This window comes from Oncorhynchus kisutch, unplaced genomic scaffold (genome assembly GCF_002021735.2).
Source record: "Oncorhynchus kisutch isolate 150728-3 unplaced genomic scaffold, Okis_V2 scaffold1094, whole genome shotgun sequence".
Taxonomy (NCBI): domain Eukaryota; kingdom Metazoa; phylum Chordata; class Actinopteri; order Salmoniformes; family Salmonidae; genus Oncorhynchus; species Oncorhynchus kisutch.
In genome coordinates, this window is record NW_022263039.1 from 40,001 (window position 1) to 52,674 (window position 12,674).

Below are 12,674 nucleotides of genomic sequence, written 5' to 3' on the forward strand. Positions count from 1 at the left end.
TATACTGTTGGGAAGGACTATACTGTAGGGAAGAACTATACTGTTGGGAAGGACTGTACTGTTGGGAAGAACTGTACTGTAGGGAAGGACTGTACTGTAGGGAAGGACTATACTGTAGGGAAGGACTATACTGTAGGGAAGGACTGTACTGTAGGGAAGGACTATACTGTAGGGAAGGACTGTACTGGTAGGGAAGGACTATACTGTAGGGAAGGACTATACTGTAGGGAAGGACTGTACTGTAGGGAAGGACTGTACTATAGGGAAGGACTGTACTGTAGGGAAGGACTATACTGTAGGGAAGGACGGTACTGTAGGGAAGGACTGTACTGTAGGGAAGGACTGTACTGTAGGGAAGGACTGTACTGTAGGGAAGGACTGTACTGTAGGGAAGGGCTGTACTGTAGGGAAGGATTATACTGTAGGACTATACTGTAGGGAAGGACTATACTGTAGGGAAGGACTGTACTGTAGGGAAGGACTGTACTGTAGGGAAGGACTATACTGTAGTGAAGGACTATACTGTAGGGAAGAACTGTACTGTAGGACTATACTGTAGGGAAGGACTATACTGTAGGGAAGGACTGTACTGTAGGGAAGGACTATACTGTAGGAAAGGACTGTACTGTAGGGAAGGACTATACTGTAGGGAAGGACTGTACTGTAGGGAAGGACTATACTGTAGGGAAAGACTATACTGTAGGGAAGGGCTATACTGTTGGGAAGGGCTATACTGTAGGGAAGGACTGTACTGTAGGGAAGACCTATACTGTAGGGAAGGACTGTACTGTAGGGAATAACTATACTGTAGGGAAGGACTGTACTGTAGGGAAGGACTGTACTGTAGGGAAGGACTACTGTAGGGAAGGACTATACTGTAGGGAAGGACTATACTGTAGGGAAGGACTCTACTGTAGGGAAGGACTGTACTGTAGGGAAGGACTATACTGTAGGGAAGGACTATACTGTAGGGAAGGACTATACTGTAGGGAAGGACTATACTGTAGGGAAGGACTATACTGTAGGGAAGGACTATACTGTAGGGAAGGACTATACTGTAGGGAAGAACTGTACTGTAGGGAAGGACTATACTGTAGGGAAGGACTATACTGTAGGGAAGGACTATACTGTAGGGAAGGACTGTACTGTAGGGAAGGACTGCACTGTAGGGAAGGACTATACTGTAGGGAAGGACTATACTGTAGGGAAGGACTGTACTATAGGGAAGGACTGTACTGTAGGGAAGGACTGTACTGTAGGGAAGGACTATACTGTAGGGAAGGACTATACTGTAGGGAAGGACTATACTGTAGGGAAGGACTATACTGTAGGGAAGGACTATACTGTAGGGAAGAACTATACTGTTGGGAAGGACTGTACTGTTGGGAAGAACTATACTGTTGGGAAGGACTGTACTGTAGGGAAGAACTATACTGTTGGGAAGGACTGTACTGTTGGGAAGAACTATACTGTTGGGAAGGACTGTACTGTAGGGAAGAACTATACTGTTGGGAAGAACTATACTGTTGGGAAGGACTATACTGTAGGGAAGAACTATACTGTTGGGAAGGACTGTACTGTTGGGAAGAACTGTACTGTAGGGAAGGACTGTACTGTAGGGAAGGACTATACTGTAGGGAAGGACTATACTGTAGGGAAGGACTGTACTGTAGGGAAGGACTATACTGTAGGGAAGGACTGTACTGTAGGGAAGGACTATACTGTAGGGAAGGACTATACTGTAGGGAAGGACTGTACTGTAGGGAAGAACTGTACTGTAGGGAAGGACTATACTGTAGGGAAGGACTATACTGTAGGGAAGGACTATACTGTAGGGAAGGACTATACTGTAGGGAAGAACTGTACTGTAGGGAAGGACTGTACTGTAGGGAAGGACTGTACTGTAGGGAAGGACTATACTGTAGGGAAGGACTGTACTGTAGGGAAGGACTATACTGTAGGGAAGAACTATACTGTAGGGAAGGACTATACTGTAGGGAAGAACTATACTGTAGGGAAGGACTATACTGTAGGGGAGGACTGTACTGTAGGGAAGGACTATACTGTAGGGAAGGACTGTACTGTAGGGAAGGACTATACTGTAGGGAAGGACTGTACTGTAGGGAAGGACTATACTGTAGGGAAGGACTGTACTGTAGGGAAGGACTATACTGTAGGGAAGGACTGTACTGTAGGGAAGGACTATACTGTAGGGAAGGACTATACTGTAGGGAAGACTATACTGTAGGGAAGGGCTATACTGTTGGGAAGGGCTATACTGTAGGGAAGGACTGTACTGTAGGGAAGACCTATACTGTAGGGAAGGACTGTACTGTAGGGAATAACTATACTGTAGGGAAGGACTGTACTGTAGGGAAGGACTGTACTGTAGGGAAGGACTACTGTAGGGAAGAACTATACTGTAGGGAAGGACTATACTGTAGGGAAGGACTATACTGTAGGGAAGGACTACACTGTAGGGAAGGACTACACTGTAGGGAAGGACTATACTGTAGGGAAGGACTGTACTGTAGGGAAGGACTGTACTGTAAGGAAGTACTATACTGTAGGGAAAGACTATACTATAGGGAAGGACTGTACTGTAGGGAAGGACTGTACTGTAGGGAAGGACTGTACTGTAGGGAAGGACTACACTGTAGGGAAGGACTGTACTGTAGGGAAGGACTGTACTGTAGGGAAGGACTATACTGTAGGGAAAGACTATACTGTAGGGAAAGACTATACTGTAGGGAAAGACTATACTATAGGGAAGGACTGTACTGTAGGGAAGGACTGTACTATAGGGAAGGACTGTACTGTAGGGAAGGACTATACTGTAGGGAAGGACGGTACTGTAGGGAAGAACTGTACTGTAGGGAAGGACTGTGCTGTAGGGAAGAACTATACTGTAGGGAAGGACTATACTGTAGGGAAGGGCTATACTGTAGGGAAGAACTATACTGTAGGGAAGGACTATACTGTAGGGAAGAACTATACTGTAGGGAAGGACTATACTGTAGGGAAGAACTATACTGTAGGGAAGGACTATACTGTAGGGGAGGACTGTACTGTAGGGAAGGACTATACTGTAGGGAAGGACTGTACTGTAGGGAAGGACTATACTGTAGGGAAGGACTGTACTGTAGGGAAGGACTATACTGTAGGGAAGGACTGTACTGTAGGGAAGGACTATACTGTAGGGAAGGACTGTACTGTAGGGAAGGACTATACTGTAGGGAAGGACTATACTGTAGGGAAGGACTATACTGTAGGGAAGGACTGTACTGTAGGGAAGGACTATACTGTAGGGAAGGACTGTACTGTAGGGAAGGACTGTACTGTAGGGAAGGACTATACTGTAGGGAAGGACTATACTGTAGGGAAGGACTGTACTGTAGGGAAGGACTGTACTGTAGGGAAGGACTATACTGTAGGGAAGGACTATACTGTAGGGAAGGACTATACTGTAGGGAAGGACTATACTGTAGGGAAGGACTATACTGTAGGGAAGGACTATACTGTAGGGAAGGACTATACTGTAGGGAAGAACTGTACTGTAGGGAAGGACTATACTGTAGGGAAGGACTATACTGTAGGGAAGGACTATACTGTAGGGAAGGACTGTACTGTAGGGAAGGACTGCACTGTAGGGAAGGACTATACTGTAGGGAAGGACTATACTGTAGGGAAGGACTGTACTATAGGGAAGGACTGTACTGTAGGGAAGGACTGTACTGTTGGGAAGAACTATACTGTTGGGAAGGACTGTACTGTAGGGAAGAACTATACTGTTGGGAAGGACTGTACTGTTGGGAAGAACTATACTGTTGGGAAGGACTGTACTGTAGGGAAGAACTATACTGTTGGGAAGAACTATACTGTTGGGAAGGACTATACTGTAGGGAAGAACTATACTGTTGGGAAGGACTGTACTGTTGGGAAGAACTGTACTGTAGGGAAGGACTGTACTGTAGGGAAGGACTATACTGTAGGGAAGGACTATACTGTAGGGAAGGACTGTACTGTAGGGAAGGACTATACTGTAGGGAAGGACTGTACTGTAGGGAAGGACTATACTGTAGGGAAGGACTATACTGTAGGGAAGGACTGTACTGTAGGGAAGAACTGTACTGTAGGGAAGGACTATACTGTAGGGAAGGACTATACTGTAGGGAAGGACTAGACTATACTGTAGGGAAGAACTGTACTGTAGGGAAGGACTGTACTGTAGGGAAGGACTGTACTGTAGGGAAGGACTATACTGTAGGGAAGGACTGTACTGTAGGGAAGGACTATACTGTAGGGAAGAACTATACTGTAGGGAAGGACTATACTGTAGGGAAGGACTGTACTGTAGGGAAGGACTATACTGTAGGGAAGGACTGTACTGTAGGGAAGGACTATACTGTAGGGAAGGACTGTACTGTAGGGAAGGACTATACTGTAGGGAAGAACTATACTGTAGGGAAGGACTGTACTGTAGGGAAGGACTGTACTGTAGGGAAGGACTATACTGTAGGGAAGGACTATACTGTAGGGAAGGACTATACTGTAGGGAAGAACGGTACTGTAGGGAAGGACTGTACTGTAGGTGTACATCAGGGCCAGATTTACAAAGTGTTACCACCTGCAGGGACAAATCACAAACACCTCATCAGTTTCTCCCACAGGATTCCTAACTTAGGGTTTGTGGCTGTGGTTCTGTAGAGGATATAACTAGTTTATAATAACAACCTGCAGACTGCAGTCAGGTAACTGTGTGGTTCTGTAGAGGATATAACTAGTTTATAATAACAACCTGCAGTCAGGTAACTGTGTGGTTCTGTAGAGGATATAACTAGTTTATAATAACAACCTGCAGTCAGGTAACTGTGTGGTTCTGTAGAGGATATAACTAGTTTATAATAACAACCTGCAGACTGCAGTCAGGTAACTGTGTGGTTCTGTAGAGGATATAACTAGTTTATAATAACAACCTGCAGACTGCAGTCAGATAACTGTGTGGTTCTGTAGGGGATATAACTAGTTTATAATAACAACCTGCAGACTGCAGTCAGGTAACTGTGTGGTTCTGTAGAGGATATAACTAGTTTATAATAACAACCTGCAGTCAGGTAACTGTGTGGTTCTGTAGAGGATATAACTAGTTTATAATAACAACCTGCAGTCAGGTAACTGTGTGGTTCTGTAGAGGATATAACTAGTTTATAATAACAACCTGCAGTCAGGTAACTGTGTGGTTCTGTAGAGGATATAACTAGTTTATAATAACAACCTGCAGACTGCAGTCAGGTAACTGTGTGGTTCTGTAGAGGATATAACTAGTTTATAATAACAACCTGCAGTCAGGTAACTGTGTGGTTCTGTAGAGGATATAACTAGTTTATAATAACAACCTGCAGACTGCAGTCAGGTAACTGTGTGGTTCTGTAGAGGATATAACTAGTTCATAATAACAACCTGCAGTCAGGTAACTGTGTGGTTCTGTAGAGGATATAACTAGTTTATAATAACAACCTGCAGTCAGGTAACTGTGTGGTTCTGTAGAGGATATAACTAGTTTATAATAACAACCTGCAGACTGCAGTCAGGTAACTGTGTGGTTCTGTAGAGGATATAACTAGTTTATAATAACAACCTGCAGTCAGGTAACTGTGTGGTTCTGTAGAGGATATAACTAGTTTATAATAACAACCTGCAGACTGCAGTCAGGTAACTGTGTGGTTCTGTAGAGGATATAACTAGTTTATAATAACAACCTGCAGACTGCAGTCAGGTAACTGTGTGGTTCTGTAGAGGATATAACTAGTTTATAATAACAACCTGCAGACTGCAGTCAGGTAACTGTGTGGTTCTGTAGAGGATATAACTAGTTTATAATAACAACCTGCAGACTGCAGCCAGGTAACTGTGTGGTTCTGTAGAGGATATAACTAGTTTATAATAACAACCTGCAGACTGCAGTCAGGTAACTGTGTGGTTCTGTAGAGGATATAACTAGTTTATAATAACAACCTGCAGTCAGGTAACTGTGTGGTTCTGTAGAGGATATAACTAGTTTATAATAACAACCTGCAGACTGCAGTCAGGTAACTGTGTGGTTCTGTAGAGGATATAACTAGTTTATAATAACAACCTGCAGACTGCAGTCAGGTAACTGTGTGGTTCTGTAGAGGATATAACTAGTTTATAATAACAACCTGCAGCCAGGTAACTGTGTGGTTCTGTAGAGGATATAACTAGTTTATAATAACAACCTGCAGACTGCAGTCAGGTAACTGTGTGGTTCTGTAGAGGATATAACTAGTTCATAATAACAACCTGCAGACTGCAGTCAGGTAACTGTGTGGTTCTGTAGAGGATATAACTAGTTTATAATAACAACCTGCAGTCAGGTAACTGTGTGGTTCTCTAGAGGATATAACTAGTTTATAATAACAACCTGCAGACTGCTGCCAGGTAACTGTGTGGTTCTGTAGAGGATATAACTAGTTCATAATAACAACCTGCAGACTGCAGTCAGGTAACTGTGGTTCTGTAGAGGATATAACTAGTTCATAATAACAACCTGCAGTCAGGTAACTGTGTGGTACTCTAGAGGATATAGCTAGTTTATAATAACAACCTGCAGACTGCAGTCAGGTAACTGTGTGGTTCTATAGAGGATATAACTAGTTTATAATAACAACCTGCAGTCAGGTAACTGTGTGGTTCTGTAGAGGATATAACTAGTTTATAATAACAACCTGCAGCCAGGTAACTGTGTGGTTCTATAGAGGATATAACTAGTTTATAATAACAACCTGCAGTCAGGTAACTGTGTGGTTCTGTAGAGGATATAACTAGTTTATAATAACAACCTGCAGTCAGGTAACTGTGTGGTTCTGTAGAGGATATAACTAGTTTATAATAACAACCTGCAGTCAGGTAACTGTGTGGTTCTGTAGAGGATATAACTAGTTTATAATAACAACCTGCAGACTGCAGTCAGGTAACTGTGTGGTTCTGTATAGGATATAACTAGTTTATAATAACAACCTGCAGTCAGGTAACTGTGTGGTTCTGTAGAGGATATAACTAGTTTATAATAACAACCTGCAGACTGCAGTCAGGTAACTGTGTGGTTCTGTAGAGGATATAACTAGTTTATAATAACAACCTGCAGACTGCAGTCAGGTAACTGTGTGGTTCTATAGAGGATATAACTAGTTTATAATAACAACCTGCAGCCAGGTAACTGTGTGGTTCTGTAGAGAATATAACTAGTTCATAATAGCAACCTGCAGACTGCAGTCAGGTAACTGTGTGGTTCTGTAGAGGATATAACTAGTTTATAATAACAACCTGCAGACTGCAGTCAGGTAACTGTGTGGTTCTGTAGAGGATATAACTAGTTTATAATAACAACCTGCAGTCAGGTAACTGTGTGGTTCTGTAGAGGATATAACTAGTTTATAATAACAACCTGCAGACTGCAGTCAGGTAACTGTGTGGTTCTGTAGAGGATATAACTAGTTTATAATAACAACCTGCAGTCAGGTAACTGTGTGGTTCTGTAGAGGATATAACTAGTTTATAATAACAACCTGCAGACTGCAGTCAGGTAACTGTGTGGTTCTGTAGAAGATATAACTAGTTTATAATAGCAACCTGCAGACTGCAGTCAGGTAACTGTGTGGTTCTGTAGAGGATATAACTAGTTTATAATAGCAACCTGCAGACTGCAGTCAGGTAACTGTGTGGTTCTGTAGAGGATATAACTAGTTTATAATAACAACCTGCAGACTGCAGTCAGGTAACTGTGTGGTTCTGTATAGGATATAACTAGTTTATAATAACAACCTGCAGTCAGGTAACTGTGTGGTTCTGTAGAGGATATAACTAGTTTATAATAACAACCTGCAGTCAGGTAACTGTGTGGTTCTGTAGAGGATATAACTAGTTTATAATAACAACCTGCAGACTGCAGTCAGGTAACTGTGTGGTTCTGTATAGGATATAACTAGTTTATAATAACAACCTGCAGTCAGGTAACTGTGTGGTTCTGTAGAGGATATAACTAGTTTATAATAACAACCTGCAGACTGCAGTCAGGTAACTGTGTGGTTCTGTAGAGGATATAACTAGTTTATAATAACAACCTGCAGACTGCAGTCAGGTAACTGTGTGGTTCTGTAGAGGATATAACTAGTTTATAATAACAACCTGCAGACTGCAGTCAGGTAACTGTGTGGTTCTGTAGAGGATATAACTAGTTTATAATAACAACCTGCAGTTAGGTAACTGTGTGGTTCTGTAGAGGATATAACTAGTTTATAATAACAACCTGCAGTCAGGTAACTGTGTGGTTCTGTATAGGATATAAGTAGTTTATAATAACAACCTGCAGTCAGGTAACTGTGTGGTTCTGTAGAGGATATAACTAGTTTATAATAACAACCTGCAGACTGCAGTCAGGTAACTGTGTGGTTCTGTAGAGGATATAACTAGTTTATAATAACAACCTGCAGTCAGGTAACTGTGTGGTTCTGTAGAGGATATAACTAGTTTATAATAACAACCTGCAGACTGCAGTCAGGTAACTGTGTGGTTCTGTAGAGGATATAACTAGTTTATAATAACAACCTGCAGTCAGGTAACTGTGTGGTTCTGTAGAGGATATAACTAGTTTATAATAACAACCTGCAGACTGCAGTCAGGTAACTGTGTGGTTCTGTAGAAGATATAACTAGTTTATAATAGCAACCTGCAGACTGCAGTCAGGTAACTGTGTGGTTCTGTAGAGGATATAACTAGTTTATAATAGCAACCTGCAGACTGCAGTCAGGTAACTGTGTGGTTCTGTAGAGGATATAACTAGTTTATAATAACAACCTGCAGACTGCAGTCAGGTAACTGTGTGGTTCTGTATAGGATATAACTAGTTTATAATAACAACCTGCAGTCAGGTAACTGTGTGGTTCTGTAGAGGATATAACTAGTTTATAATAACAACCTGCAGTCAGGTAACTGTGTGGTTCTGTAGAGGATATAACTAGTTTATAATAACAACCTGCAGACTGCAGTCAGGTAACTGTGTGGTTCTGTATAGGATATAACTAGTTTATAATAACAACCTGCAGTCAGGTAACTGTGTGGTTCTGTAGAGGATATAACTAGTTTATAATAACAACCTGCAGTCAGGTAACTGTGTGGTTCTGTATAGGATATAAGTAGTTTATAATAACAACCTGCAGTCAGGTAATTGTGTGGTTCTGTAGAGGATATAACTAGTTTATAATAACAACCTGCAGACTGCAGTCAGGTAACTGTGTGGTTCTGTAGAGGATATAACTAGTTTATAATAACAACCTGCAGACTGCAGTCAGGTAACTGTGTGGTTCTGTAGAGGATATAACTAGTTTATAATAACAACCTGCAGTTAGGTAACTGTGTGGTTCTGTAGAGGATATAACTAGTTTATAATAACAACCTGCAGTCAGGTAACTGTGTGGTTCTGTATAGGATATAAGTAGTTTATAATAACAACCTGCAGTCAGGTAACTGTGTGGTTCTGTAGAGGATATAACTAGTTTATAATAACAACCTGCAGACTGCAGTCAGGTAACTGTGTGGTTCTGTAGAGGATATAACTAGTTTATAATAACAACCTGCAGTCAGGTAACTGTGTGGTTCTGTAGAGGATATAACTAGTTTATAATAACAACCTGCAGACTGCAGTCAGGTAACTGTGTGGTTCTGTAGAGGATATAACTAGTTTATAATAACAACCTGCAGTCAGGTAACTGTGTGGTTCTGTAGAGGATATAACTAGTTTATAATAACAACCTGCAGACTGCAGTCAGGTAACTGTGTGGTTCTGTAGAAGATATAACTAGTTTATAATAGCAACCTGCAGACTGCAGTCAGGTAACTGTGTGGTTCTGTAGAGGATATAACTAGTTTATAATAGCAACCTGCAGACTGCAGTCAGGTAACTGTGTGGTTCTGTAGAGGATATAACTAGTTTATAATAACAACCTGCAGACTGCAGTCAGGTAACTGTGTGGTTCTGTATAGGATATAACTAGTTTATAATAACAACCTGCAGTCAGGTAACTGTGTGGTTCTGTAGAGGATATAACTAGTTTATAATAACAACCTGCAGTCAGGTAACTGTGTGGTTCTGTAGAGGATATAACTAGTTTATAATAACAACCTGCAGACTGCAGTCAGGTAACTGTGTGGTTCTGTATAGGATATAACTAGTTTATAATAACAACCTGCAGTCAGGTAACTGTGTGGTTCTGTAGAGGATATAACTAGTTTATAATAACAACCTGCAGTCAGGTAACTGTGTGGTTCTGTATAGGATATAAGTAGTTTATAATAACAACCTGCAGTCAGGTAATTGTGTGGTTCTGTAGAGGATATAACTAGTTTATAATAACAACCTGCAGACTGCAGTCAGGTAACTGTGTGGTTCTGTAGAGGATATAACTAGTTTATAATAACAACCTGCAGTCAGGTAACTGTGTGGTTCTGTAGAGGATATAACTAGTTTATAATAACAACCTGCAGACTGCAGTCAGGTAACTGTGTGGTTCTGTAGAGGATATAACTAGTTTATAATAACAACCTGCAGACTGCAGTCAGGTAACTGTGTGGTTCTGTATAGGATATAACTAGTTTATAATAACAACCTGCAGTCAGGTAACTGTGTGGTTCTGTAGAGGATATAACTAGTTTATAATAACAACCTGCAGTCAGGTAACTGTGTGGTTCTGTAGAGGATATAACTAGTTTATAATAACAACCTGCAGACTGCAGTCAGGTAACTGTGTGGTTCTGTATAGGATATAACTAGTTTATAATAACAACCTGCAGTCAGGTAACTGTGTGGTTCTGTAGAGGATATAACTAGTTTATAATAACAACCTGCAGACTGCAGTCAGGTAACTGTGTGGTTCTGTAGAGGATATAACTAGTTTATAATAACAACCTGCAGTCAGGTAACTGTGTGGTTCTGTAGAGGATATAACTAGTTTATAATAACAACCTGCAGTCAGGTAACTGTGTGGTTCTGTATAGGATATAAGTAGTTTATAATAACAACCTGCAGTCAGGTAACTGTGTGGTTCTGTAGAGGATATAACTAGTTTATAATAACAACCTGCAGACTGCAGTCAGGTAACTGTGTGGTTCTGTAGAGGATATAACTAGTTTATAATAACAACCTGCAGTCAGGTAACTGTGTGGTTCTGTAGAGGATATAACTAGTTTATAATAACAACCTGCAGTCAGGTAATTGTGTGGTTCTGTAGAGGATATAACTAGTTTATAATAACAACCTGCAGACTGCAGTCAGGTAACTGTGTGGTTCTGTAGAGGATATAACTAGTTTATAATAACAACCTGCAGTCAGGTAACTGTGTGGTTCTGTACAGTCCTTCCCCACAGGACAGTACAGACAGACAGTACAGACAGACAGTACAGACAGAACGTACAGACAGAACGTACAGACAGACCTCAGACAGACAGAAGACAGACAGACAGACAGAAAGACAGGCCTCAGACAGACATACAGACAGAGAGACAGACAGACAGACAGACAAGACAGGCATCAGACAGACAGACAGAAGACAGACAGACAGGCCTCAGACAGACAGACAGACACACACAGGCCTCAGACAGACAGACAGACACACACACACAGGCTTCAGACAGACAGACAGACAGACAGACAGACAGACAGACAGACAGACAGACAGACAGACAGACAGACAGACAGACAGACAGACAGACAGACAGACAGACACAGGCCTCAGACAGACAGAAGACAGACAGGCCTCAGACAGACCGAAGACAGACAGACCGAAGACAGACAGACAGACAGACCAAAGACAGAGAGAGAGACAGGCCTCAGACAGACAGACAGACAGACAGACAGACAGGCTGCAGACAGGCCTCAGACAGACAGACAGACAGACAGACAGACAGGCAGACACAGACAGGCTGCAGACAGACAGACAGAGACAGAGTTAGTCTGTATGAGATCAGAGCATCAATAGGAAGGTGATCTGATGATCCTCAACCTTGGCTGCCATTGGAGCTAATAGTAAATCCAGTTAGCCAAGTTAAGCAGGGCAAATCCTTGGCAACAATAGTCAAGCTTAGTGCCCTTCAGCTACAGCATCAACCATTCCAAGAATTACTCCCTACAGCCCTTACTATTGGCCGGAGTTTACCAAAACAGAATCACTCCCTACAGCCATTACTATTGACTGGAGTTGACCAAAACAGAATCACTCCCTACTGCCCTTACTATTGACTGGAGTTGACCAAAACAGAATCACTCCCTACTGCCCTTACTATTGACTGGAGTTGACCAAAACAGAATCACTCCCTACAGCCCTTACTATTGACTGGAGTTGACCAAAACAGAATCACTCCCTACTGCCCTTACTATTGACTGGAGTTGACCAAAACAGAATCACTCCCTACAGCCCTTACTTATTGACTGGAGTTGACCAAAACAGAATCACTCCCTACTGCCCTTACTATTGACCGGAGTTGACCAAAACAGAATCACTCCCTACTGCCCTTACTATTGACTGGAGTTGACCAAAACAGAATCACTCCCTACTGCCCTTAATATTGACTGGAGTTGACCAAAACAGAATCACTCCCTACTG